The following is a 27,071-nucleotide window of genomic DNA, read 5'->3' on the forward strand; positions in this document are numbered from 1 at the left end:
CAAAAAAATTGTATTGTCAAACATCAACAGAACAATATGAAAACAATTATAATGCTCAATATGAAAAATAACAAACTGCGCGCTTAAATAAAAGAAAATAAAAAATAGGGGAAAAAATGTCCTTTGTTGTGTGTGGTCTGTATGTGTTTTTCTTTCTTTAGTATGAGCTCAATGTTTTTATTTCGTTGGGGCCCTTCGATCTTTCTGTGTCTCACTTGTCCTACCCCACCGCAGATTTGGGAGGTAAGTTCAGTGGTCCTTGATCCTTCTGTTCTGGCTTGCCATCTGATTCCCCTGATCAGTCTCACCAGTGGATATCTGGAAGCCGCCTGGTGGCTATCCAGTGCTGGTGTCTCCTCTCGTGCGTAGACTTCTGGTTTAATTGTCATCTAATCTCATCCATTCAACAAAAACCTGACCTGCAGAACAGGCCACATTCATTCATTTGCCTGACATCGTGACACACGTCTCCCTCTGCTCTGTGCGCTGCAGTTAACCCTGTAAATGCCAGCTCTATTTCACACACATTCATACAAACTTAAAAACGGACTTTTACTCTTTTTCTTTCAGCTTTTTGACAGCTTATGAAGCCTGGGCTACACTAGGTTAGCTCAGCCACTTACTGGAAAAAAAAAACAGCGACAGTAGTAAACAATAAATACAAAAAAAAAACAGCTAAAGTGTGGAAAGGGAGAGAGCAACTGTTGTTGGCTGCCGCTCGACACAGCGCCAGAAGTCTCACAGTATTCTAAGAACAGATACAACTCCAACTCCAACGGTCCTGTTATGTTGTTAAGGGTCCAGTAAAGGAGTACAACTGGTATTTACTGTGCACACAAGTTATTTCTTCCTTGTGAAATTTAACAATTTTGGTGCTGGACATATTTTGATAAGATCTTCCTCTTTACCTCCAATCATTACAATATCAGACATCCCAAGTTCCAAAAACTCATTTCAGGGAGATGCTAATCGAACCCCCCCCGCGCCCCGTACAGACACACTTAAGGCCAGCAACTTTTCACCAACTGTTTATTCACTAACGGTAATTAATATGATATAATAATTAGGCCTATCATTTCTACATATTATCTTTAATTAATTTACGCTTAATTTATTTTGCCTATTTGTCAACATATTAAATTTGGGATTTTTCAAAAGGCTTAGACAGGCTGGATATAGATAGTTAGATACTGTAGCTGGCTAGTTAGATATAGAACTACACAATTTAGTAACTAAATGTGTATTGATACTTCAAATAACTCTTTGATACGTTTTGCTTTATTTTATAACAGCATTTAACCTACAGAAATAAAATGCAGATGATGGCGCGTTCAGCCTACCTCCACATGTTTTACAGTCATTAAGTCCGCTGTGGGCAACACTGAAGTCACTGTTGCATACTGTGCACCTCGCCACGGTGTCATCATTCTTCACCTTCTCTAGACATGGATATATAGTATATTCTGCTGTAAAATGAGTCTTATATTTTCGTTTCTTACTCGAGGATTCACCCTCTGCCATTTGGCAGGATGCACAGTTTTGAGTGGTAACTTAGGTGACTGTCGGAGAGTAAATCGAAGCCCTCCCACACCGAACGTTATTGGCTTATTTTGCTGACTAAACCAATCAGCGCGCCCTCTGACCAGCAGTCGCCCTGAACGCTCGTTGAACAGAGCATCGCTTTGGACAGATACGCACAGGTTTCACACCTCTCTCTCTCTCTCTCTCTCTCTCTCTCTCTCTCTCTCTCTCTCTCTCTCTCTCTCTCTCTCTCTCTCTCTCTCTCTCTCTCTCTCGTGCATGCGCAGTCGAAACGCGCATGGGGCACGAGTTATTGTGTTGCCTGCACGCTCTCACTCGCATTGAAAAAAAAAAAAAACACTCCCTCGCATAGTCTAAAATCCGGGATATTTTATCTGACTCGCGGGCATCCGTGATTAACTATCAGTATCAGGGAGACTCCCGGAACTTCCGAGAGACTTGGGATATCTGCAATATCGTACCTCATCTCTTAAAATTTGGTTGACCAAGTGGCACGATAAAACTCAGCCCTGCTGAACACTGGCATCTTGACATTTATCCATGTAAAAACAAAAAAGAGTGTGTGTGTGTGTTAGGGGTTTCACAACTATTGATTTTTGCTAGTTGACTAGTTTTGCATGACAGTAGTTGAAAGTCGACTAGTCGTTAAATTATGTATTTAGTAAACTGACGCATTAGGCCTAACGCATTGAGCATTGTAAAGGAAGACACAGAGGAAGGAGTTCTGGTGAATCATTGAAAATGTATTCTTGAAATTCAGAAAGAAGATAATAAAGCAATTATCATCAGTTGTTCTTTCCACAAACAATTGTTAATACAAAAACAGTAGACCTAGCATTCATTTAAAACAGCATACACCGCGCATCCACGAACTGCTACGTTGCAGGATGTAAACATTGCCTCATGGCTAGCCTCACACAATAACATGGAACTTGACTTACCCATCAACTAACAGTGTGAAACAATGTGAAACATTGAAAAAATATTATCCATAGCCCTGCATTTCTACTAGTCAATGTCCTGTTCCATGATAAAGTCCACCTTGCCTTCTCTGTTAGCGTTGAGAAACATGAGCGCATCGATGCGGGAGGGATGGAGGCTACTCCTCTGTCGGGTGACTGTGTTCCCCGCTAGGGAAAAAAATTCTCTCGCTTGGGGTGCTGGTGGCTGGAACAGCTAGATAACTTTTCGCCAGTTTGGCTAGACGGGGGAAACTGTCCTCATTGTGTGCCCACCACTTTAGTGGATTATCCATTGTGGGTATGTGGGCTAATTGCTGATAATCACGTAGCTCGCCTGCATTGGTCATCCTGGCCCTTTTGCTCTTCGCACCTTCGTAATGTGGTCCAAACAGCTGTTCGAAGTCGTTCTCCAGCCTTGTTTTCTTGCCAGAGTCAGACTGGTTGTCCCCACCATCAGCTTCACCTTCACCAAGGTCTACAATGAAAAAAATGCACACACGATATCAGGAAAATGTCTCTAAATAGCACATCTGGCTCTATGACGAATAATGGATACATAGTCAACGTTAAACTTACCCATAGCAGGCTGTTCCTTGTCCTCTCCAACCAGCTGACTCAGGTGCGCCAGGGCATCAGCTCTGATATTTTCCGGGAGAAACTTCAGGTGCTTAAACCGTGGATCTAGCATGCATGCCGTTATCGGGATTGAATCTGCCAGGATGTCAGACTCTAGTTTGAAGCGTTTTACGAGTTCTTTCCTCACCATGTCCTTGAAAGAGCGAATAGCCCCCAGGTCAGATGTTGTCACTCTCAACATGTTGTTGCAGACATTGAGCAGGACGGGATAGATGAATGACAACCCGACGTGTAACTCTGCGCACATTATTGTGGTTGCTTTAGCTAGAGGCCCAAGTACCGGGATCAGCTGCTCGATCAATTCCCACTGATGCTCTCTCATGGCCAAGGATTTTCGGACGACCACTTTCGTTATGCTCTCATCCGCGAGTACGGCCTGCGCTGGGATTCTCTGCTCATACAAACGCTCTAGCATAGCGAACGTAGAATTCCACCGGGTGGCACAATTGTTTTGCAGACTGTTCACTTGTACTCCCAGTTGTTTCTGGTAGTTCTGCAAAGCACAATGTGCTACTGAGGAGTGACGAAAATGACTGACTACACGTCCCGCAGCATCAATGGTCTTTGTGATCTCGGGTAAGTTGAGACCTTTTTTAATGGCAAGTTGCAGTGTGTGTCCGGTGCATCCTAGGTGGTGGGGAAATAGCTCGCAGAGTTCCATCGCTAGGTTCATGCTGCTAGCATTGTCATGGATGGTGCAAAAAACTTTGAGGTCCCATTCCTCGATCGTCTCTCTCAGACGTTGGGCAATATTCACAGCGGTGTGTCTCTCGCGCATCACGGTGGTTCGCAACACCCTTGACTTTAGCTCCCAGCTTTCAGTGATGTAGTAAGCTGTAACGGTTATGTAGGGATCCATGCTACATGATGTCCACAGATCGGTAGTGAGGGAGGTCTTTCATCTCCTCCATAATCTTGGCTCTGACAGTGTTGTATTGGTGCGTGATATTGTTCCAAACTGTCCGGTGACAAGGGATTGTGTAGCCTGGCTCAAAATACGTGATAATGTCCTTAAAGCCTTCCCCAGAGAGTGGATATAGGGACATCCTTAACAACGAAGTTGACCAGCAAATCTGTGATTTTTCGCCTTGATTTGATTCATTTATTTGCACAAATATAACAAACAAACAGCTAAAATACAGCAAACCAGATGTGCGGGTGAGATTAAAAAAACCCAGAGAGGTTTATAAGTATATCTCACCACATAGAAACAAAAAATTACAAGCCACAACAATAAACAAGACAAAACAAGCTATCTTAAAAGGCATAAAATCAAGAAAAAAAATACAATATAGAACCGAGCTAAATTTAAAAGTGAGTATATGTTAGTGTGATGCATGCCTATGTGTACGTGTGTGAGTGCATGTGTGTGTGCATATATGCGTGTGCATATGTGCGTGTGCATGAAGGTATCTAGCGAACATAAAAATATGCAACTGTAGGCTACACGCATTCCAAGGCATACTTCAGTTCAGTCAAGTCCTTATAGTGAAGGGAGAATAGACGGTTTTAGTCAGGTAAGAGTTTGGTTCATCAGATAGGACCGAAGCCTTTGTTTGAAATTCTGTAAATAGCTGGACTGGAATGCAATTTGAATATGACTGTTCCAAAGCTGGGCTCCTTTATATTGACTAGACAACTGACAAAGCCTGGTATGAAACATTGGAAGGTGTAAATCTTTGGCCCGTCTAGTATTGTATTTATGAACATCACTATTAATCAAAAAAAAATCTTTACAAGGCATGGAAAATGATACAGGCATATAAATAATTTTATAGATGAAAATACAAGTTTGATATGTATTTATTTTAAAGATTGATAAAACATTGAGCTGATTAAAGAGAGGGGCAGAGGGTTCTGTTTGGTTGCTATTGGTAGCAATTCTACAGAATTTTTTTTGCAAGATATAGAGCTTATGTAGGTGAGGGGGATAGGTAGCTCCCCAGATGACATTACAATATATGAGGTAAGGATAAATTAGGCTATAATAAAGGGTTAGTAGGCACTTCTGATGAACCAAACTTTTAATTTTGCCAATGATACCAATAGATCTGAATATTTTATTACAGACAGACTGGATGTGAGTCTTCCAACTTAAGGTTTCATCGATTAGAACTCCAATGAAATGTGTAGATGAGACCTGAGAGATGGGATTATTTCCAATGGAGAGACAGGAGTTGGATTTGCAGTATTTTTTGTTCTTTGAAGAAAATACAATGAAATTCAATTTTTTGAAGTTTAAAGATAATTTGTTTGATTGAAACCATTTGAAGATTTTTTTCTAAGTCAGACTTTGCTTTGGCCATCAGTACAGAAAAATCAGAATGTGAAACAACTAAACTGGTATCATCAGCAAAAAGTATAGGGAATATAGAGGATAACGCTGCGGTCAGGTCGTTGATGTAAATAAGGAATAAGAGTAGTCCCAAAGATTCCTGAGGGACTCCACATGTTATTGTCACCCTGTCAGATGTCGATCCATTAATATTAACAAATTGTTGTCGATTATGAATATAATTGTAAAACCATTTGTAGGTGCTTCCAGTGAAGCCATAGTGTAACAATTTTGATAATAGAATATTATGATTAACAGTGTCAAAGGCCTTGGATAAATCAAGAAAAACTCCCAAAGCATATTCGTTGTTATTTAACGCAGTGTGGATTTTGTCAACTAGTTGGAGCACAGCCATTTCTGTTGAATAATTTTTCCTGAATCCATACTGATGTTCATAGAGGATGTTAAACCTCTGCAGATGGATCATCATTCTATTGTAAACCAATTTCTCCAGAATCTTTGAAAAGCATGGAAGGACAGAGATTGGGCGATAGTTGTTAAAAGAGCCTTTGTCACCAGATTTAAATACAGGGGTTCCAAAATAACCCCTGTATTTAAATCCGGTGACAAACTATGACTATTTTTAGGTCTCTTGGTAATGTTCCAGACTCTAAAGATTTAGCAGATATATAGGTCAAAGGCTTGATAAATGTGGGAATAAATTTTTTGATCACACATGCTCTAATCTCATCATGACCAGCAGCGGAATCCTTCATATTGACAAGAATGTCCATGATCTCCTTCTCAGTAGGAGGGTCAAAACTCAGGAGGGAAGGGTAGCAACCCTTCAGGTACTCAGAGGGAGACCCGGTTGAATACATCCTCTCTGACAGAACTGAACCCATGTTGACAAAATAGTGGTTAAAGGCATGTGCAATATCGGATGAATCTGTATAAACTCTATTTTCATCAACAAACTGAGAGGGGAAAGTGGCTGATGTCTTTTTTCTATGCAGAAGCTGATTGATGACTCTCCATGTTTCTTTAATATTATCTGAGGCCTCGTTAAATTTGGTGGTGTAATATTTTTTTTTGGCAATTCTAATTAGATGGTTATATTTATTTCTATATATCTTATAATTTGCAGCATTCAAGGGAGATGGATTTGTCATAAATTTCCTGTACATTCTATTCTTTTTTAGTGCAGACTTGTGGAGACCTGGAGTAAACCAGGGTTTGCTAAATGATTTTTCTTTTTTAGTGAGCATTTTAACCAGCCTTCTGTTCTCAGTCACTGGGTGCTGTGAAAAATCAGCGATGCTTGCCTGCCTGCCTGACGATGACGCAGTGCTAGCATGGCTAGCTTCATTGCCACTAACGGTCGTTGTTGGCACTGGATGTTTCTTCTTAAGATGATTATCCATTGCAGACGTATTGCTATTGTATTTTAGCACTGCTTTGCATAACTTACACGTAACGGTGGACGTGTCTTCATTTTCGGTGAAGTACTTCCACACATAGGACTGCCTTGAACGTTTTTTTCCTACCTCAACACCCGATGCATTTTGTTTCCAACTAGTTGATTAGGGCCGACAGCGCCGACTAGTGGTTGTGATAGTCGACTAGTTGACAAGTGTGTGTGTGTGTGTGTGTGTGTGTGTGTGTGTGTGTGTGTGAGGGGGGGGTAGAAAGGGGAGGGAGGTAGATGAAGAATAATCAAAGTTGTTTGCAAAGCAGGCCTTGAAGGAGATGGATGGATCGTTGCCGTGAATGACAGGAAGCTGACTTCTGTCACATCCGATGCCTGGTGGATTGAGGGAGCAGAAAGGACATCATACACTTCAAATAAGGTCTATTTGTTACCCTGAACACTATGTACACACACATAATCAATAATGCACAGCATAGCCATTTACATACTGGACTCCACCAATAAACTCACACACAATGCTCTCAACATTATGCATACAGGTAGTTATTTTCATACCTCATTTACAGATCAACTAGCAAAACCTGGCAAACTAATGTAATGGGTGGTAAATAAATACTCTGAGGACTTAGTTTAGCCATTTCATATTGGGCTGATAGCTCACATTCCCAGGACAATTATTTACACCACACGTGTGTTCTTTCAAGCTCAATCAAGTAATAGTTTTATAAGACGTAAACATAGAATTGAAAATCAACTAACCTTTGTTTGCCGCATCAGATCAGCCAACAATTGCCCTGTGAGTGTCCTCTTTGCCTTAAAGATTTCCATGAGCCTGGGACTATGATGGTTAAGGGCCTCATAGAACTCCTGTCTCAGGCTTTTACCAACCACCCTGCTGAACTTCAGACACACCTGACACATATAAAAACAAAACATGTTCATGTTCAAATTAGTTGACACCATGTTCTAGAATGCGCTGCTGAGGGTGGCAGCACGTTGGAGTAGCTCTGTACCTCACATTGAGATTTTTCTTTTTTCTAAATTTCATTCCTGTTTTTTCTTGGAAGAAATTGCATTTTTTGGACAACTGTTCCTTCCTGCCTTGGATGCTGTGCAGCTGGATTGATTTTTCCCAATACTTTTGTATATTTTACTCTTTTGTTATGATGCATAACCATAGCAACAAGGTGGTTTACAACAGGGAGCAGCTGATTAACATTGGAAAAGCAGAAATAATTCGACAACTGAAGCCAGAAATCCCACTGGAATTGAAAAGGAGGCGTCGTGGATGCAGAGCAGGAGCAAAGAGGAGAGAAAGAAAGAAGAAGTTCAAACCATCTCTGCCATTCTTCACCATGGGCAATGTAAGATCGTTAGCTAACAAGTTGGATGAACTTCTAGCCTTGACAAGGACTCAGCAAGAATATCGGGAATGTAGCATTATGTGTTTTACTGAGACATGGCTGCAGGATCTTATCCCCGACTCCAGCGTCTCTCTGCCGGGCTTCCTGACTGTACGAGCAGATCGAGATTTAAAGAGTAGCAGGAAAAGGAAAGGGGGTGGATTGGCAGATGGTGTCACCCAGGACATGTTACTGTGAAGAGTCGTCTCTGAAGTCCTGACATTGAACTATTGACAGTAAGTTTTCGTCCATATTATTTGCCAAGAGAGTTCACCAGTGCTGTTTTAGTGGCTGTTTACATTCCACCCTCAGCTGTTGCCGACACTGCATGTGATGTCATCAGTTCCGTTGTTGCTAAGATACAGACACAACACCCCAATTCTTTTGTGGCAATATCTGGTGATTTTAATCATGCCTCACTCTCTGCTACACTGCCAACTTTTCAACAGTTTGTCAGCTGCTCTACCAGAGAAAACAAGACATTGGATAACATGTTATTGGGATTAAAGGAACTGCATTAGGCTGGTTTAAATCATATTTATCTGATAGATTTCAGTTTGTTCTTGTAAATGAAGAATCTTCCTCACACACCAGAGTAAGTCATGGAGTTCCCCAGGGTTCTGTGCTTGGACCGATTCTTTTTACTTTATACATGCTTCCATTAGGTAACATTATTAGACAGCATGGCATAAATTTCCATTGCTATGCTGATGATACTCAGCTGTACTTATCTATAAAACCAGATGAACCCAATAGGTTGGTCAGACTACAAGCATGTCTTAAAGACATAAAGACCTGGATGACTCAGAACTGTCTGCTGCTAAATTCAGACAAAACTGAAGTCGTTATCTTTGGACCTGAGCGTTTCAGGGAGAAATTGTCTAGCTATATAGTTACTCTAGATGGTATTTCCTTGGCTTCTAGTTCTACAGTGAGGAACCTTGGAGTTATTTTTGACCAGAACTTATCATTTGACTCGCATATAAAACAGGTTTCTAGGACTGCCTTCTTTCACCTTCGTAATATTGTTAAAATCAGGAACATCTTGTCTCAGAGTGATGCAGAAAAACTAATTCATGCATTTGTTACTTCAAGATTGGACTACCGTAATTCTTTATTATTGGGCTGTCCCACATATTCTCTGAAAAGCCTCCAGCTGATCCAAAATGCTGCAGCCAGAGTTCTGATGAGAACTAACAGGAGAGATCATATTTCTCCAGTTTTAGCTTCTCTTCATTGGCTCCCTGTTAAATTCAGAATAGAATTTAAGATTCTTCTCCTTACATATAAAGCTCTTAATGACCGAGCTCCATCATATCTTAAAGATCTCATTATAAGATATTTTCCTAACAGAGCACTTCGTTCCCAAACTGCAGGTTTACTTGAGGTTCCCAGAGTTTCTAAAAGTAGAATGGGAGGCAGAGCCTTCAGTTATCAGGCCCCTCTCTTGTGGAATAAGCTGCCAGTAAATGTCCGGGAAGCAGACACCCTTTCCACTTTTAAGACCAGGCTTAAAACTTTCCTTTTTGATAAAGCTTATAGTTAGGGATGGCTCAGGTGATCCTGAAACATCCCATAGTTAAGCTGCTATAGGCCTAGACTGCTGGGGGGCCTCATCTGACACACCTTTCCTCACTTTACTCTCTTTATGTATATGTGATATTATTATGGTCATTAACTCGTGTTTCCCTGTTCCAACAGATATCCTTTGAATGGTGTTACAGTGCCAGTGCCGCCGCCGCGGCAGCTCCCCCCCCCCCCCCCCCCCCCCCCCCCTTTCTGTCTTCTCAAACCCCAGCTGGTCGAGGCGGATGGCCACCCTTCCTGAGTCTGGTTCTGCCAGAGGTTTCTTCCTGTTAAAAGGGAGTCGTTTCTCTCCACAGTCGCCTCAGGCACGCTCAGGCCGGGAGATTGGACCGAAAAACAAAAAGTTTTCAGTGCAATCTGTTGGTTTTCTTAGCTAGGAAATTGTTTTTGAATTGGCTCTATATGAACGAATTGGATTATTTTATGAATTATGATTATTATTAATTAATTGAATTCCAATTGGCTTGAATAGGACTTACTATCTAAGTGCCTTGAGATGACATTTGTTGTATTTGGCGCTATATAAATAAAAATGAATTGAATTGAATTTAATTGAATTTGTTTTACACAAATGTCAAGGATTCATACATTTCCAAATCAAGACCTCCCCTGGGTAAATCAGATCACTACCTTGTTTTTCTGTGTTCAGAATATAAACCCCTTGTCCAGAGACTACCTGTCACAAAAAGGACTGTTAGAAAGTGGTCACATGAAGCTGAAGAAGCCTTACAGGGTTGTTTTGATGCAACCGATTGGATTTCTCTTTGTAAGCCACATGGAGAGGACATTAATGCCATGACTGAGTGTGTGACTGACTATATAAACTTCTGTGTGGACAACACCATCCCCACCAGAACAGTGAGATGCTTCCCTAATAACAAACCCTGGATCACCAGTGAGCTAAAGGAACTATTGAACAAGAAAAAAAGAGCCTTTTGGGGAGCGAGACAGGGAGTTACTGAGGAGTATACAGAAGCAGATCAGAGAGAGCAAGGAGGTGTATAGAAAGAAGCTTGAGAGTAAACTGCAGAGGAACAATATCAGAGATGTGTGGTCAGGAATGAAGAAGATCACAGGCCTCAAGCAGAAGGAGGATCGGATGGATGGAAGTCTGGACAGAGCAAATGAGCTGAACACATTCTTCAACAGGTTCAGTTCAGGAACAAGCTCACCATCCTCACCTCCTGTTCCCAGCCAAAGAGACATCCCACCCTCCTCTGACCCACAGCTTTCCTGTAACATCTCCACCTCCACCTCAGTCATGGATTCTTCTGCTTCCACTAGTTTGTCTTCAACCAAATCAGGAGATGCTGCTGTCCCCTTTGCCTCCCCCTCCCACTTTTCTGTTTCTAGAGCTGGTGGACCGCTTTGTGGCATGGTGTGGGAACAATCATCTCATCTTGAATGTTAACAAAACAAAGGAGATGATTGTAGATTTCAGGAGAAACAGGGTCAGATCAAACCCTGTTTCCATCATGGTAGAAGAAGTGGAGGTGGTTGAGGAATATAAATACCTTGGTGTTCATCTGGACAACAGACTGGACTGGAGACACAACAGTGAAGCCATCTACAAGAAAGGACAGAGCAGACTATACTTCTTGAGGAAGCTAAGGTCCTTCAAGGTGTTGCAGATATTCTACAAGTCTATTCTTGAGAGCGTCATTTCCTCTTGCGTCATTTGTTGGGGCAGCAGCATCAGAACCAGGGACCTAAAAAGACTCAACAACCTGATAAGGAAGGCTGGTTCTGTTCTGGGGATGACTGTGGAACCTCTGGAGACAATAATGCAAAGAAGGATTTTGCATAAAATCAAGAGAATTATGGACAACCCTGAACATCCTCTCCATGAGACTGTTATCGGAAAACAGAGTCTCTTCAGTCAAAGGCTTCTTCAGTTTGGATGCAAAACGGACCGCTACAGGAAATCTTTCCTGCCCACAGCCATCAGCATCTATAATAACTCCTTGATTTAATTGAGTTACATCAACATTTAATTTCCCTCTGGGATGAATAAAGTATTTTTGAATTGAATTTGAATTTGAATTTGATGCGATCTTTTTATGCAACAACCCAGACTGCAATATTACTCTTAAACACAATGTTGATGAGTACTACAGAACCCCACTGGTGGCATTGGATTTAAAAAATAACATGTGGCCATAAATTCTTATTGTAGTCATTTCCGTGCAGAGACTGTTGATAGTTGCTTTGTGTTTCACAGCAAGTGTAAGGGCTACATTCCTGTAGCTCTGAGCATCATGGATAACCTTTTTGAAAATTTGTGCTTGTCCTCAACGTGCATAGTCCAGACATCACACAGTGGACCAACCGTCTTCATAAGTTGAGGTTAATGTTCAATGTAGTGGTGTTAGGTTGTAATCTAAACTCTGGGAATGTAGACTGCAGTAGTTCTCTGTGTTCTGCTAACTTATGGCGCTTTTCCACTACCTCTACACGGCTCGGTTTGGTTGTGTTTCCATTACACTTCGTGCCTCCTGGACGTGGGCGGGGTCGTCGTAACACGGCTGCGCGTGTTGCTGCTCACCCTGTGGCTTTTTGTCGCACAGAAGGCAAGAGAAGAGAGCCAGAGAAGACTCCTGGCCGCCAGACAAAACAGTATTGAAAAGTACCGGAGAGTTTTGTTACGAGCTTCAAAAAGACGACGTTTGGAGGTAAGCTAACGGTTGCTAACGCTAGCTTTTATTATCTGTGTTATGACGCTTCCAGTGACGACACTCATCGCCCAATCAGTGGAAGGCAGTCGGCTGACGTCACGTTTTAGTAACGCTTCGGCCCGCTTGGAACCAGGCTGAGGTGGTACGGAAAATCGTGCCGGTTGCAGTTACGGCGTGCTAGTGGAAACACGCAATAGCGCCGAGCCGAAGCGAGCTGGTGGAAAAGCGCCATTAGACTTTAGGAAGTAGGGTGTATCTTCAGTAAACCTGGGGGCAACTACTAACTCCACAATGTCTGTAACAAGCATGAGAACTTCCCATGCCTTTTCCCATGCCAGGAACATACTGACCAACAAGAAATGGAAGGAGCCTAATAGGCTTGTGCGCACTTCCCTGATTGTGCCTTTAGTGGAGAAGCCTTTGTAATAGGCTGTGGCTGGTCAGTTTTATCAGTAAAGGTGTATGTAAAGGACCTGATAGTCTGATTCAGTGTTTCTAGATTCAAATATCCCTTGTAAATCAGATCTGAACAAACACAACTCTATGGGGACTATGAGGTCAGGAGGGTAACATTTAACAACATGAAAGTGCTCCAGTTTTGCAGTCAAAGGGTACTCTTTTTTTCACACTGTATGCTCTACCCAGTTCTGGATCTTCCATCACTTCCTGCACTTGTCTGTCATGCCTGTCTTTGTCTATGAGCTCAAAGGCACCAGATCGCACCTCTTGTTTCTGAGTGTCACTTCTACTTGCCATGCAGTATCTGCAGAACTTATCGACAGAGAAGCTCTTGTAGAATCCTGCCAGTGCATCAGATCAGATTTTGTTTTATTGTCATGCATACACACAAAATTTTTCCTCTGCTTTTAACCCATCCAGGTTGGCACCTGTTGACATGCACATACACAGGGTCACACACAGAAACCAACCTGGAGCGGTGGGCAGCCATTTACAGCGCCTGGGGAGCATGGCGGTTCGGTGCCTTGCTCAAGGGCACCTCGGCTGTAACAAGGAGGTGGACGGACACCCCTCCAGTTGTCAGTTCCACCAATTTTTGAGTGGTGAGAGCGGGAATCGAACCGGCCAACCTTCCGGTTATTGGACGACCGACTCTAACCACTGAGCCACGGCCACACCTAGCTTGTCAGCGGCTACATACAAAACAGTTCCTTTTACATTTGCACCTAAGGCCTCTATGCAAACACCATCTTTTTCTAGTGACATCAGATCATGTATAAATTGGTCCAGCACTTTAGCATAACCACATTCTTTTACAGTGCATTTGTTGCATATAAGAGCAAGTTGGATAGAGCTTAATGATGCTCTATATTTTGCTGGCTTATTGGCAACTACCCAGTACACAGCACATACCTTAATGCCTCTTCTTCAATGTTCCTTCAAAGTCATCGTTGTACAGCCCAATGGCAATTGTGAACTCATCACTAGTAAGAAGGCCATTTTCTCTGAAGTATACACCATCTGCATGAGTTTTGTATTCATTTGGAACATGTTTCACTTCAGACATTGCTTTATCTAACATATCTGTCCTGCTCAGCAACTTCTGCAGCATTTGCTGTATGGGAATATAGCTCATGTTTTTTTTTTAAATTCTGATGTTTCTGAGATGGTAAAAAGCTGCCTTGGTGACAGCTTTGATGTGGCTGCTGAAAGTCAGATCTGAGTCTATCAACACTCCGAGGTTACCAACTTGGTCAGTGATTGTAAGGTCCCGAGTCTCAAGATATTTACCAACGCTGACCCTCTTCTCTTTGCTCCCAAACAGAATGATCTCAGTTTTGTCTTCATTTAATTGTAGAAAATTCTCTCTCATCCAGGTGTTTACTTCCTCCAGACACTGACACAGTACGTCTGCTGGGCTGCAGTCGTCCAGTGACAGAGACACATAAAGTTGTGTATCGTCTGCATAACTGTGATAATTGATGTTAAAGTTCTGCAATATCTGACCCAAAGGGAGCATATACAAGTTAAACAGAAGAGGTCCAAGAATTGACCCCTGGGGGACTCCACAAGTCATGGCCACTCGCTCAGATTCATAGCTGCCAATTGTACCAAAATAACTCCGGCCTTCTAAGTAGGCCCTGAACCAGTTAAGGACCGTTCCAGAAAGTCCAACCCAGTTTTCCAGCCTGTGCAACAGGATTCTGTGATCTACAGTATCAAACGCAGCACTGAGGTCCAACAGAACCAGGACTGAAACATTACCAGAATCAGTATTCAACCTGATGTCGTTTAACACTTTGACCAGAGCTGTTTCAGTGCTGTGATGACGTCTGAAGCCTGATTGAAAGTTATCAAGACTTCCACTTTCATTCAGAAAGTCGTTGAGCTGGTTAAATACAACTTTCTCAATAATCTTAGATATAAAAGAGAGATTAGAGACAGGTCTGTAGTTGCTCATCGTAGAGGCGTCTAGAGTTCTCTTCTTTAGGAGTGGCTTAATGGCAGCTGTCTTTAGTGACTTGGGAAAAATGCCTGATGCCAGTGAGCTGTTAACTATTTGTAGGAGATCACTTTCTACTGAGGTAAAAACAGTTTTTAAAAAGTCAGATGGTATTATGTCCAGAGTGCAAGTGGTTGATTTCAGATGCCAACAATATTAAATTGTGACATAACATCAGAGTTATTTCTAGGTTTTAGACACAGATTAGTTTTCTTGTTTGTCTGTGTTGTGTTAATGTTTTGTCTATTTGTTTGGATTTTTTGGGCTAAAACAGTTGGCAAATTTGTTGCATTTCTCAGTGGAGAGGAGGTCTGGGTTTGACTGTTTAGGAGGATTTGTGAGTTTTTCAATCATAGCAAACAGAGTTAACTATTTAAATCTACAGCCTGCATATGGACACTGAACCTTTTGGTTAACGTTTAAGTGTCTGCTTCGGAGGTGGGTGAAAAATTCTGTTTCAGAGCAGGGCTCAATAAATACACACAATTGACAGCAGAATTTGACAGCTTAGTTTTCTCCTGGTTGTTCCTCATTAGTTTTGGAGTGAACATGAGATGTGTGTGCTTTGAAGCTGTTTAAGGACTTGAATGTGCACAAACAGTCCAGGTGCAAACAAGGAAATGGTACTGTGCTTGTGTAACTTCCATGTTTTAGCCAGTAGTGTTTAAATAGCTGTGCTCTCTTTCCTCTAATAAAACCAAAAGGTTTACACTTCCACTCCATCTTCAGCTAGCTAAAGTTACATTAAGTTACATGTATTGTTACCCAAACCCTGATTATTCTGTAACCCTCCCAAAAGAATGTTATTGTCTAAACCCAACGCGGGAGTGACAAAGGTGTCCTGGTAAGGTGTTTTTATGTGAAAGACACTGTCACCATTCTTTCTCCTTTTGAGGATGTTGTGGCTTGTTAAATACTTTTAGAAGAAATTAATACTAAATTGCTAGTATTTCCATCCTGCTGTTTTGTAGGGTGTTTACTTTAAATGTGATCATTTCAGTAGGAGGGCATGTTGCATATCTACCAGTGCAACATTCGAAATAAACATCTCAGGTCACAGTTTAAAAATGAAAACTCAGTATTTGTTGCTATATAAAGTAGGTAGGATGTCTTGGAAGTGACTGTATCTTGTCTTTTAGAGTCACAGATGTTTTGGAGCCAGGGCCTTGCGGCTGTCAGTAGTATGATTGGTTTTGAATTGGTTTCATGTCTGGCTTTAGATGTCCTGTCCATCTTTTATTCATTATTCATATAAAGGTGGTTCTATAATTTTTTTTCTGCTGGAGTGTAGTAAAACAGGACTTGTTTTTGTGGAGGTCTGACCTCAAATCTAAGAATACTATTTTTAACTTCATAAGTAATGCTGAGCAAAAAAAGTACATTGTTCCCAAACGTTTCATATCACCAACAATTTATAAAGGATTTTTTGGGGATTTCACAGTTGCCATCACACGTAAATGATTCTGATGTTTCAGAGCTTTTATATATTTTTTGGCATTGATTTCTGAGGCAGCTGTGAATCATGGCTTAATGTTTTGAGCAAAATAGCAATTCATTTAAAGGGATGATTGATGTCAGAAGGACTAATTTTCCCCCACAGGAAAAAATCTATGACATGTTCAGCAGCAACCTACATTTTCCACTAGCTTATAATCCAATTAGCAGAGCAGCAAACATAGAGGGTCTGAGCACAAAGATAAATCTCTGTTTCACTCACTGTAATTGATAACAGAGCGTTTAAAGCTACTCAAAATTACAATGCCAGTGAAAAACATGCCAGCACCTTTTTCCTGCAATACTTCCATAGCTATGTACCTTTTTAGGTTATTAATTATTAATATCAATGTATGACACACAATGTCAAAGTAGAAACAATTATGTCTTTAAAATTAACATGATTGTTACACAGAGAAAAAAGGGTGTACCAAATATGGTCTTTGCAATGTCAAAGAAAGCACTGAAGTATTGAGAGAACAGTTCCAGTAGCTCTCTGATTATATTTGCTGAAAATAGTCGAAGAGTTAGAACTGAAACTGAATGTTAAATAAGTGCTCCACTGGCCTTTCTGCATTCCAAACATTTGGTGCAAAAATATGAACAAAGGTGGTGAGCATATGAAGTCATATATGAAGCAGAATAGGAAAAGATTTCACCAGCTGCCTTCTGTGATTTTTATGATATTGGACGATTTTGTGTCTGTTGTGGGCATTTGAGCTTTATTCTCGGACATTGAACATAGTTTGAGTACATTTGTTGCTGGATTGACATTTGAAGAAGAGATTTTGTGTGGATTGTGATTTAGGCCTCTGGCCTCATCCTGCCACCTGCAGACAACATGCCTCCTAAAACAAGATCTGAGGAGGAATATGCTTCTCTGGCTCAAGTAAATGAACTTCTGCAGTTTCAGAAAGATGTCTTCACTGCCTTGCTCGAGCAGCAGCAAGACAACTTCCAGAGTTTTGTGAAAGTGATCATGGAATTTACAAACTCTCGCTTTGACTCTCTAAACAAGGAGATGCAAGACATCAAAACAAGTTTACAATTCACACAAAAGGATGTGGATGAATTAAAACATTCTACAACCAAAATGGATAAAGGATGTGAGACATTTGAACTGAAAGTCATGAAACTGAGTGACAGCTTGGCCCTGCTTTCTGCAAAAGTGGATTATTTGGAAGGACAATCCAAGAGGAATAATCTCATCATTGATGGCATTCCTGAATCTCCTGGAGAGACCTGGGCTGACTCTGAAGAGAAGGTGAAGAAACTCTTTGTGGAAAAATTACAGCTACAAAGGGACATTGAAGTGGAAACACTGCACGAAAAGAGGGATTTGTGTCACTGTGGACGGCAGTGAACATCCGCGAATTTGCCTAATTTTCGGACGCACCTGGGCGCTTGCAGGCAGACAAACTTTAAGTTTGTTGAGCGAGAAAATCGTCGGAAACGAACCCGACTCGCTGCGGGCTCTCACAGCGGGGTGCTAATGGCTCAGCGATTAGCACCCCGCTGTGAGAGTGCCTGGACCTCTCACTGGCCTCGCTGGTATTGGACGAAAAAGGCACGTGATTACATAAAAAAGCTCCTGCAAAGCTGACCGCCCATTGGCCAATAAGGTTAATATATACATACTTTATATGGGCATATCACTCCGCAATTATGATTAATAATTGTGATTATGATTACTAATATTCCTGGGATGTTTGTGTACTTCATATATTCACGTCATTCTTATAAGCTGCACTATGACTAGGCTAATGCAGGCATGAATGACGTGAATCTATTGAGAATGAAAAAGGAAACTTTTTTTTTTAAAGCGCTTTTATTGCCACACCACACAATGTACATAGCTTACATTGTAATAAGAACCATGTTGATAATAAAGAATTGAAAACTATATACACACACACTGCTGTAGCCTACAATATACACAATAAGCCTAAACGCCGCCGTTTGGAATCCGCATTCTTCGCATTACTCCGGTCCCTGCAGGGTCTGCGGGAGTTGTCAGACGTCCTCATCCTGGATCAGAAGCTGGCTTCTGGGAGTTGTTGGAATAACCAATAAATAATCAAAACATAGTCTATCCATGCACAGCATATTGACAACTTGTCTATAAAGTAACGAAAGTCATATTGACAGCGTATATGTTCTTACTCTCTTTCACTCTTCTGTGGTGAGACTGGGAGTATTTCGGGTTGGCTTCAAGACGCGCCTGTAGCACAGCACATAGGTCCGTCACGCAGCTGAAAAAACAAACAAGAGGAATGAATAAAATGACCAGTGCTTAAAAGTGTCAGTGCCAGCCGGGGTAAAAGTCAGCGCCGCTCACCCTCGATAGTGTCCCCGTCTGCCTCTCTGAAGTTCGGACTGTTTGACACCGCCTCCTTCAAGCGACTCGTTACATCCATATTGTGAGGTGACAGTAGCCTGTAAAAACAATAGGCCTATGGTTAATAAAAAAAAACTGCATTGACGTAACGTAACATCAGGTCCAACTCAACTAGATATTGGGAGAACATTCACTTATTCTTACCCTTGACCTGGATTATAATGCCACGGTGAGTTATGCAGGCGGCGAACTGCTTCCTATAAATTGAAAACACGAAATTCATTTTTTTAAATAAAGCAACTCACACTGGTTTTCACGTGATGGACACAATTAAGTTGAGTTTAGCCTAAAGCCACAGTCAATAACCTACTCTTACCGCGATTTTCGGATTCTGTATCCGCCTTCTCTTGGGGGTGCGCTCTTCAACTTCTCTGGAATGTAACTCCAGTCCGTTCTCGACGGCCATCTTGCCTCCAACCTAGCGAATCTCTGGTCGATTCCCTCCAGAACCCTCTCCACGACCGTATCCACGGTGCTGGCCACCATACGTGACATCCCGGTCATAGCATTCAACAGGACTTTCATTTTATCTGCCTGTAAGCAAGTGAGTAAGTAAGTTTAATATACAGCACATTTAAAATCAGCGAGAACTGTCCCAAGTGCTGTACAGTGTCAACAAGACTAAAATTAAACAATCAAATGGTCATGTGCAAGTAGAAAAAAACACACAAACCTGTAGACCCGCAGAGAGTTGCTGGGGAGTTGAAAGCAAGTCGTCTTCCAGCCATTGTATTCCGCATACCAGGGCAGTTTTCAGCGATTTCTGTCTGCCTTTCTGCCGCCAGATCTGCTCCTTAAACTTTTTGTTTATACTGCACGACACAATGTTTCTCATACGTGATTGAACGAGAGCTTATGCGAGCCGTTAAGCTCCACCAATCATATGCGTATACGTCATTACACGGAATACTCGCGAGACAACCTCCCGTCCTTTTGCTATTTAATGTTGTCGGACCACAGCTGGCAATTTGCACTGTTTTGACACAAAAATGGACTCTGCAAGGACAAAGAAAAGACCTCGGCGATATTGTGACCATTGTGACACCGAATTAAGCCATACACAATAAAACACTGAGCGCACTACTGCACATTATGTATACAGGCCAGATTTCTATATTTTTATTTCTATATTTCTATTTTATTTAAGAAACCTTTTAGAATATTGCTGTTGCATGCTTATTTTATCTTTATCTTATCTTTATTATTATACATTTGGACATCCAGTGCGGGCAACAAAGAAAAGAATTTCATTGTTCAAGGAAACACGTTTCTAACTGCACATATGACAATAAACCTTTGAATCCTTGAATCCTTGAATTTTGCCCACAAAAAGCGGTTACAAAAGAGCTGTTTGGGAGAAAAAAAAAACAGATATGCATCACCTGTCACCAGCAGACAGCGTGCACCTCTTCTTTTTCAAGACAACACAGCAACAAACTTGGCTGGAGTTGGAGGTGATAGTGATGAACGTGTAGAAACAGGCCTGCCCACCCCCCACCTCACCTCACCCCACCCCACTTGAAAATGACTGTGGCAGCTCCTGACCTGATCACTGGCATTTACATATTAAAGGCTCTCCTAAGTAGGGGAGGGGAGGGGGGCATGGGGGAGCAGTTGCCAGGTCAATTTGCGACAACTTGGGCCAAGTTTTCACTTTTACCACCGCAAATGCAGGGGCTCAACGTATGCGGACATGTAAGGGGCCACATACATCCACAAATCCCTCTTTTCATCCAGTGAAAGAGCTCACCGCACTGGGAGACCTGAGCCTGGGAGAGTGAGCCCAAGACCTGTTGTTGTCAAATTCCATAAATACAAGGACAGACTGGCCGTTTTGGAAAGGGCCAAACATTTAAAGGGAACGAAAATCTTCATAAATGAAGAATATACTGAGGCAGTCAAGCTGAGAAGAAGGGAACTTCTCCCCAAGATGAAAGCAGCTCGTGAAAAGGGGGATATTGCCTTTCTAAGACATGACAAACTGATTATTCATCCCAGACACAATACCTAAATGTTTTGGAGCTGACAAGTTAAAGGTATGATTGTTTCATCACATGTCATTAAATCTAACGCAATTTAATATACTACCAAAAAAAGGTCTGAATGTTGCACATATTAATATTAATAGCCTGAGATATAAATTGTGTGAGATTGGAAATGTACTAGCTAAAAATCTTCATATTCTTGCTATTACTGAAACACATTTGAGGACAGTGAGTTTTGTATACAGGGGTATAATATATACAGAAGAGACCGCAACAAATATGGTGGAGGTGTAGCCTTTTATGTACAAGACATCTTGCCTGTAAAGATCAGAACTGACCTGATGATGTCTGACATCGAGGCTTTATGGCTACAATTACAAATGCCTTATTCAAAACCTCTGTTTGTATGTTGCTATAGACCACCAAGTGCAGACAGTGCTTATCTTGACAAAATTTGTGACATGTTTGATAAAAGCAGTATTTCTGTCAGAACCACTCTAGTCAAAAACGAGACGAAGAACAGAGATAAATTTCAGAAGCTTTATTTCTGAATGCATACAATTGTGTTTGGCGGTATGGCTCTGTTCGGAGGAAGTTCCCGACTTTCCCATGAGCTCCATGGAAGCCAAGACAGGGAACAGCAGCATCCTCAGGTGGAGTGCCTTCCATTTGCTGTAAAGGCAACAAACCCCCTAGAACAGAGCAAGCAACAATGACAACAGTATGACATGGTTTGGCAATGAGAATTCGGTGGAGCAGGGGAGGTGGTGGGTGCAGCAGAAGCAAAAAGAGCAGTGACAGCAAAACAAATTTGGTCGTTTAAATGAAGTGCCTCAAATGCCAGCAGCCAATTGCGAGCTGCCGCTGATTACCATAAGCGCAGTTGATTTGTGGACAGCCATAAGGGTTGGGTCGGTGTCAGCCAATAGCGGGTTGACTACGTGGTCTGCCAGAACTAACGCGTCGCTCCATTTCTGGTTATGAAATTTATTTTCTCTGTGACATGAACATAGACTGGCTTTATGTAAATAGTCCTCTGAGAAAGAAACTTAATGATGCAGCGAGTAACTGTGGGCTGACACAGGTCATGAATAAGCCAACTCGCACTGTTTTAAAAGCAGATGGAAAACTATCCTCTACTTGTATTGATCATATTTTTACAAATGTGCCTGAACTCTGCTCTGTTACACTATCTTTATCTGTTGGATATAGTGATCATAATTTAATTGTGATCAACAGAAAATTGAAAATGAAAAAAGCTAAACCTAAAATAATTCAAAAAAGGTCATATATGTTTTTCAAAACACAGGATTTTATTAATGAAGTTAAGAATTGCAAATGGACTAATGTGTTTTCTAAAACTGACCCAAATGAAGCATTGCATGAATTTAATAATATATTTATAAAATTGGTTGACCAGCACGCACCACTGAAAAAGATTGTTGTCAGAGCAACAAGTACACCATGGCTGGATAAAGAAATTAAAGATCTGATGAAAAAAAGAAACAATGCCAAAGCAACTGCAAATATTACTAATAATCAGTCAGATTGGAAAATCTATAGACAAATAAGAAATTGTGTAACAAAGTTGAACAGAGAAAAAAGAAAATCATACTTTGAAAAGCAAATTGGTAACATGAATGATAATAAAAAAAACATGGAAGACAATAAATGGCCTTTTGGGGAAAAACAGAAAAACTACTCCATCATTTTTAGATGTAGGTAATCATTTTCTAACGAAAACAAAGGATATTGCTGATTATCTAAATAACTATTTTGTTAACAAAGTAGAAAATCCAAGACAATCATTCCAAAATAATATGATACAACTCGAGACATCACATTTAATTATCAAGAATAGAATTATAAAAGATAAAAATTGCACTTTTAAATTTCAAAAAGTAGAGCTAAGTGATATGATAAATATTTTGAATGCACAGAAAGTTAAACCTGCTGAGGTCCGTTTCACGTAGCAGGTTTAGTGAAAACTCTGAGTAGGTTAACCCTGAAATGAGGGAAACTCTGAGTTTTCCGTTTCACAAAGGGAGGTAACTCAACCCCGAGAAAGAGGGGTAACTCTAGCCTGTTTCACAAAGAGAGGTAACTTAACCTCACGGTCAGTTACCGGAGTAACAGACTCTCTGAACCTAACCTGGTCGGGAACAGGTTTTATTCAAGAAACCTCGAGTTTCTTTCTGTCTCCGCCCTCTTTCAGCCACACACGCCATTTGATTTCCTCATTCATTCATTCAGCAGAGCGAGTTCTTCTACTTCTATAAGTCCATTAGGCACAGCAGGAGGCGACTTTTTTCACGAACATGTCCTTTTGACAACGATCCCGTGGATGAAGGTGCAGCATTATTGCGCAGAGAAATAAATATTCGTCGGAGATGGTTATCAGACCGACATAGATTTTTGCATTTCCAGACAATTATCTTTTTGAGCGGCACCATCAGAATGTGTTGGGACAAAAGAAAAAAAAGACAAATAAATATTTGTATGAATAGGCTTAAAAAAGACATATATAGGCCTATTATGTTTTATAAAGGCACTCTTGTCTTGGGGGTGGACTCCCTCAGCCACTGCCCTCCCGTTAGAGGTGGCGGTGCTGGGCAGCACCCGTTTTACGGGCATCTGCCTTCTTTCTGTTGGCTCAGTAGAAGTCTGTGTTAGTTTAAATAGGCTTAATTATTTAACAGAACATGATATAGATGATGACTCTAAATTTTCCTTCGGAGTGAGTGTGCATGGTTGTTTCTCTCGTTTGTCTCTATGTGGCCCTGTGATGGACTGGCGGCCTGTCCAGGGTGTACCCCGCCTCTTGCCCATTGACCGCTGGGATAGGCTCCAGCCCCCCCGCGACCCGACTGACGGATTCAGCGGTATAGATAATGGATGGATGGATGGTATAGATTAGAAGACATAGTTTATGTGTGTGAAAACAGCATTATGTTGGGAATAAAATAACTGCACAGTCAAATAGCCACTTAATATTTATTTTACAGTGTAAACCATGATCAGAATGAGGTACCTCCATGCTGAGGTCTCACCTGTTTGAACAATGTTTTTATATTTCATCTTAAACTGCTGCCAAGAGCGCTTCTCCCCCGTGGGATTGCACCTAAATGAAATAAATGAATGGGCTACCATTCAAGCAGTTTCCCTGTAATATTATTGGGATTGCAAAGGACTACATTTAAACTTACACTTTTGCTGCTGCAACGTTGTTGCACTTATTTCTAAAAACGTATTGAAACTCGCCGTATGAGAATCGTCGAATCGGGGCTCCATTGATGCTGGCTTTTTAAAGTTGTGGTGCACGCGCTAAACTCAAGGTGAACCTACTCAGAGTTGATTAAACTCACTCAAATCAGCGTTTGTGGAACCGAAAACTCAGGGTTTTCTATCTCAGAGTAGATCAACTCAGAGATCAGGAATAGACTCAGAGTTGGTTTAACCTGCTACGTGAAACGGACCCCTGGTGTTGATGGTCTTGATGACAATCTTCTGAAATTGGTAGCCAATGATATTGGACCGGTGATTTATCATATTTTAAATCTAAGTTTATCTTGCTGCACCTTCCCCATTGAATGGAAAAAGCCAAGATTATACCAATTCCTAAGAATAAAGCCTTACAGTTTTCTCCAAATAACAGTCGCCTGATTATTCTTTTACCATTACTTAGTAAAATAATGGAAAAGGTGGTTTCTGATCAAATTAAAAAATATTTTGTCTCAAATGGTCTACTGACTGACTCTCAGCATGCTTACACAGGGTCACTCCACTGCCACAGCACTGACACAGATGACGGATGACTGGCACAGAAAAATAGACCAAAAAGTAATTGTTGGAGCAGTATTGCTGGATTTCTCTGCTGCTTTTGATATAATAAATCATCAAATTTTATTGGATAAACTTAAATATTATGGATTTGAAATGTCATCAAGACAATGGGTGCAGAGTTATTTAACAAACAGAACTCAATCAGTCTTTTTTAATGGTTGTTATTCTGATGTAGCAGAAGTGTGTTGTGGAGTGCCCCAGGGCAGTTGCCTGGGTCCGTTATTGTACAGTATTTTTACTAATGATCTGCTTTTTGTACTTGAAAAATATACAGCTGTTTTATATGCTGATGACACAACTTTGTACACTGCTGCATCATCAGTTGAAGAGCTGAACACTGTGTTGAACAAGGAGCTCAAATCTGTGGTAAACTGGGTGCAACAGAATCAGTTGGTGTTGAATGTGGCAAAGACTAATTGCATTTTAATTGGTTCAAGACATTCTTTAAGTAAAAATCCCGAGTTAAATCTAATGATAAATGATGAGCATATTAAACAGCTGCAGGAGACCAAACTGCTGGGCATCACAATAGATAACAGACTGACATGGAAGCAACATATTAATAAGATCTGCCGCAAAATGGCTGGTGTGTTATCCTATGTAAATAGATGTGCTTATTTTTTTAACCAAAACTCACGTAAAACGATCACTCAAGCACTGCTATTATCTAACTTGGATTACTGTTCCACAGTTTGGTCAAATGCAAATGCAGATCTGATAGAAAAACTTCAGAAAATACGAAATAGAGCAGCACGTTTAGTCCTGAGACGAGGCTACAGAGCAAATGTTAAAGAAATGCATTCAAACTTAAACTGGTTATTTGTGAAGGACCGACTGTTGTGTTCGTTACTAAATTTTATTAGACATGTTTCGGTAACACAGAGTCCACTCATGTTATACAAACATCTAGAATTTAGCAACAGCAAGGACATGTATGACACTAGAGATGCAGCGGGAAAGTATTTTACATTACCTAAAGTGAGGTCAAATGCTTTAAAAAGAACAGTGATTTATTTATAGGGGCATGCAGGAATGGAATCAGCTTCCAAAACCCATTTCACAAATTGATGGTAAATCTTTGTTTAAAAAGACCTTAAAAAAGTACCTTTGTAATGGTAAGGGCCTTGTGGACTGATTTAGTATGTATGGAACTATCATGACTGGATTAGATGGAAGGAAACTGTGTATTTATGTTCTGGATTTCATGTAATTTGTAATGGAATTGTGAATTTTGATTAATGCATTATATAATGTACTCAATGCCATGAAATAATTTTTTGTAAAGTACTTTATTTGTAATGTTTTTTGATGAGGTCCCCAGGAAGAATAGCGGCAGCTTGCTGCAGCTAATGGGGCTCCTAATAAATAAACATAATAAACATAATAAAAGAAATTTGTGTCCTTAGAAACCAAATGCTGATAGTGTTGTGAATAGAGGTGATGTAACGTTATATATTTTTACCTTGTACTATTTTTCATAGCATATAGATTTGAATTGATTTGACACTGAGTCTTGAGTTTTTTTGGATGGAAGTTTCTGGGTTTTAATCTGGCTTAACTTTACACTCAATGGACTTCCGGTTATGGCGTGGTAGTGGTGAGGCGCGTTTTGATGAGGCTCCGAAGCTAACTTATTGAATCGATTATTCACGAGACCGCAAACAGTTTAAACTTCACATATACCTGAAACGATAGAACACCAGACAACCCCATGGTTGGGAAATCTCAGAAAATGGCTCAGCTGAGCTCAGCAACATCGAAAATACCAGCTTCTACTCTGCAAAGGGGACATGGTGGACGCTGCGGCAGCAGATGGGGCCGGCAATGAAGTCCTCAGCGCCATACGCTCGATGAAAAGGGACTTCTCAGAGAAATTCGATAATGTACTGGCAGGAATAAGTGGTCTCAAGAGTGAATTACAAATCCAAGCTAAGAGGATAACGGAAACCGAAGACAGAATTGGGAAGGCTGAGGACGATTTGCATGCTACGCACAGCACTATTAAAAAGCTGAAAGAGAAATGTTCCACGCTGGAAACGAGAGTCGAAGAGCGGGAAAATAGAGGACGTCGCAACAATTTAGTCAAGAGCTTTTTTTTAGAAGAATGGCTACCAAAGGCTCTTGGCATGGATACCTTTCCCACCCCTCCCGTCATCGAGAGAGCGCACAGGATAGGACGACTTAGCGCTGGCCAGGATTCAAAACCAAGAGCGGTTTCTCAACTATAGAGAAAAAGAAAAAGTTATGCGAGCAGTCTGAAGACTGGGAGACGTGCAGTTTGAAAACTACAGTGTCCGATTCTATCCAGACTATTCAGCGGAAACACACCGGCAGCAACGGCTCTTCGACGCAGTGAAAGAAGCTCATGAAATCCTCAC

Source organism: Odontesthes bonariensis, chromosome 5, assembly GCF_027942865.1.
Source record: "Odontesthes bonariensis isolate fOdoBon6 chromosome 5, fOdoBon6.hap1, whole genome shotgun sequence".
NCBI classification, from domain to species: Eukaryota; Metazoa; Chordata; class Actinopteri; order Atheriniformes; family Atherinopsidae; genus Odontesthes; species Odontesthes bonariensis.